The following is a 3,597-nucleotide window of genomic DNA, read 5'->3' as shown; positions in this document are numbered from 1 at the left end:
CTTTAGTAACTTTGGCACAGATGTTGATTTTGATAAGACATATTTAAGGTGATTAAAAACTCTTGCAGACACTTTTTGGTGTCTTAGCAAACGTGAGCACCCTTTGTTGAGATCTCCTCTGAAACAAAGGGTTTCTTTTTCTTAAGAGAGAAATCTGAGAAGTGGGAGCTAAAGCCTCAGTTTGTCCTCTATTTCATCTCATTACTGTCAAGGGGAAATCTAAATAGATGTCATTTGAGATTTTTCTTTCTTAAGGGGCATTTCAATGGTACGGCTGGTATCGGGCCATAACAAGCACCTTAATCAGGTGCGTGCTTTATTCAGGTCAAGGTAAACGTGGAGATGGGGCACTCGGGCTGTAAACAGGAGCTTCTCTACAGGGTTTCATGAGCAATGCCTTTGGTTTTGTCCTTTGATCCATTTATAAGTGCTCATGCTATCTCATGAATACAGCACGGCCAGGGGACAGAGGCCGTCTGGAATACATAACCACTTAACGACTCACCTTCTCTTTGGCTGATAAACACTCACTGTCTCCCTAGCAAACACACACGCGCACACACACGTCTCTGTCCCTCAGAGTCTTTCAGGGCAGCACCATTCACATTTACACAAATGCAAATACCTGCATTGTTGTTGGAAAGCTGACCCTGGCTAACAAAAGTATGTTCTGTGAACATTTACTGTAGTCATACTTTAGACGTTCTGTTGACTGTAAGTATCTACATGTGAACTAACTCTCACTAGAGTATTAGTAGACTGTTAGGTTAGGATTAGTAGAACAAGTTGACATGATCTTGCAAAGTTACTTATAGTCAGTAGAATGTGTGCTGGGGGACAATCAAAATAAAGTGTTAGCACTTATTAAACAGACAGTATACTAATATTTAAATAACTGCTAGTTTGCATGAAGTTGCACATTTACTTATAGTCAACAGAAAGTTGAAAAAAATAATAATATATACTTTTTTCTGTAATAATTTATAAACCCTCAAGTTTATAAATACAAGTTAAATTTTTCTGTTGAACACAAGCAAAGATATTTTGAAGAATGTTGGTAACTAAACAGTTAGACTAAGATCTACATGTGAACTAACTCTCACTAGAGTATTAGTAGACTGTTAGGTTAGGATTAGTAGAACAAGTTGACATGATCTTGCAAAGTTACTTATAGTCAGTAGAATGTGTGCTGGGGGACAATCAAAATAAAGTGTTAGCACTTATTAAACAGACAGTATACTAATATTTAAATAACTGCTAGTTTGCATGAAGTTGCACATTTACTTATAGTCAACAGAAAGTTGAAAAAAATAATAATATATACTTTTTTTCTGTAATAATTTATAAACCCTCAAGTTTATAAATACAAGTTAAATTTTTCTGTTGAACACAAGCAAAGATATTTTGAAGAATGTTGGTAACTAAACAGTTAGACTAAGAACATGACGTCTAGAAAAAAAAAACATTCCATGAATGGTGTGTGTGTGTGTGTGTGTGTGTGTGTGTGTGTGTGTGTGAGAGAGAAAGACAACATGATAGAAATAGATAATGAAAGGATTTGGATTGTGTAGTTTTCTTTGTAAATATGCGACAGAAGACAACTTGGACCATTGCCCTTGTGTCTCACGTATGGCATGCAAAAAAAGGTCAAGCAAGTTAAAAAAAAATTAAATAATAAAATAATAATAATAAATAAATAAAATTCTATATATAAAAAAAAAAAATAATGAACATTTTGCTTGGGTTCCTATTAAGTAAAAATAAAATAAAATAAAATAAAATGTATCTAAATATTCAAAAACAGTCTTTTGGAAATTAAATTATTATTTTTTTTTTCTTGGTTACTTCTGGGAAGTTACTTTTGAATGTTCTCTGAACCAACTGAAACTAGCATTAACATTTAAAAAAAAAGTTAGACAAACGCCCAATAGGGTCGAACGTCACCTGACCAAATCCGGAAAACAGGTCTCATCGCTTCTGCTTGACAGAGAACGTATTAACAGAAGTATAAAATAACGGCAATATCTGTGGACTTTTAGGGTAATCACTTAATCAAGCAAGCTGTTTTCATTGTTGACGTTTTATAAAATTTTTATATCTAAATGTTAGTGAAAAGAAAAAACTTTTAGATATCAATCCTTATATGTGATGGACATTGGTTATGATCATTTCTGTATCTACTTTGAAGGCATCTTGAGAAAAACAGCTTCATATTTAGCAAAGCATGTGCAAAATGCTCGAACCGGAAGCGGCGAGACCCGTTTAATAGAATACTAAAGTATGTTGGGCATAACCCTTATTAAACTGTTTCTGAAAAAAAAAAAGAAAAAAAAAAACACTTTCCATGAATGATGTATAAATAACATTTTTTATGCTAACATGTTGAAAACGTTATTGAAGACCAGATCATTTTGAACGAACATTCCATTAAAGGTACTGGAAGAATATTTGTTCATAACAGAACCTTGCCAGAACGTTCTGACAATGTTTCCTGTGAGCTGGGACATGGGTCTCACCTTATTTTATGTGCCTGGCTTTGGATTCTGTCATCCACATTGATATCACTGACAAATTCTGTGTATAGAAATGAATGACAATGAATGAGCAAATCGACCAGTCACTTTGTCTATCTAGCGATCTTCTCCACCAACTCTACGATGCCGCTATCTCTCGTCCCGTCGCTCACTCGCACAGTTCCCCCTCAACAACAGTCTCCAGGGTCTACTCAATAATGAATTACATCTCTCTCCACGCCAGGTATAGCTGAGCACAGGAAAGCAAATGTATCTCATTACCCCTCCACCTGTGATCTCTGCCAGGTTGCTGAGTAGGGTTTTGTTCGAAGAAAAGAAAGACACGGAGAGAAAAGAGGGCACAGAAGTGGAAAGAAGCCAGTACATGGTGTAAGTCGGAAGAATAATTTACAACCCCAGCTGTTGAGGTAAAGCCAGCCTGAAAGGCATTGTTGTGCCTTTTGAAAGATGAGACGCAACAGTCTGAGAAAGTTGTCCTCCAAACTGTCAAAGCGGCTTCTTTTCTGTTTTTCTGAATAGGGCGCTCATGATCAAATGCATGGGAGTGGCTTGAGCAATCTGTTTTCCTCTTTCTATTTTGCAGGCGGGGGTGACACCAATAGCCCTCTTCAGCAGAAAATATATAGACTGCAACACCTTAGAGATGGTTTCAGCAAGTTTCTCTCTGACAAACTGGGAGCACAGCATTGCACTTTATTTTTATTGTTCTCCGAAAGAAATGAGTAAAAAAATAAATAAAAACTATGCATGATTTCAGAGCCAGAACTTAATTACGGAACCTTAAGCATTTCATCTCTGTGGAGATTTTTCTGATGAACTCAAGAACCCAAGAGTCAAAATGTTCTATATGAATCTTTTTAGCATACATAATTTTTTGGAGTTGAAGGAGTTCAACTTAGAAATGTATGAAGCTTATTCTATCTTAGAGCACAAACTTATGAGGCCTCTAAATGATCAGCATGATGAAAACGTTGCCTGAAAAACAAAACAAAAAAAACAACCTTCTGCCGTCTGATTGATTTTTCATATATATATATATATATATATATATATATATATATAT

Source organism: Sinocyclocheilus grahami, unplaced genomic scaffold, assembly GCF_001515645.1.
Source record: "Sinocyclocheilus grahami isolate Dianchi unplaced genomic scaffold, SAMN03320097.WGS_v1.1 scaffold665.1, whole genome shotgun sequence".
Lineage (NCBI taxonomy): Eukaryota > Metazoa > Chordata > Actinopteri > Cypriniformes > Cyprinidae > Sinocyclocheilus > Sinocyclocheilus grahami.
The sequence above is the reverse complement of the archived record's forward strand: the minus strand, read 5'-3'. Positions refer to the sequence as shown.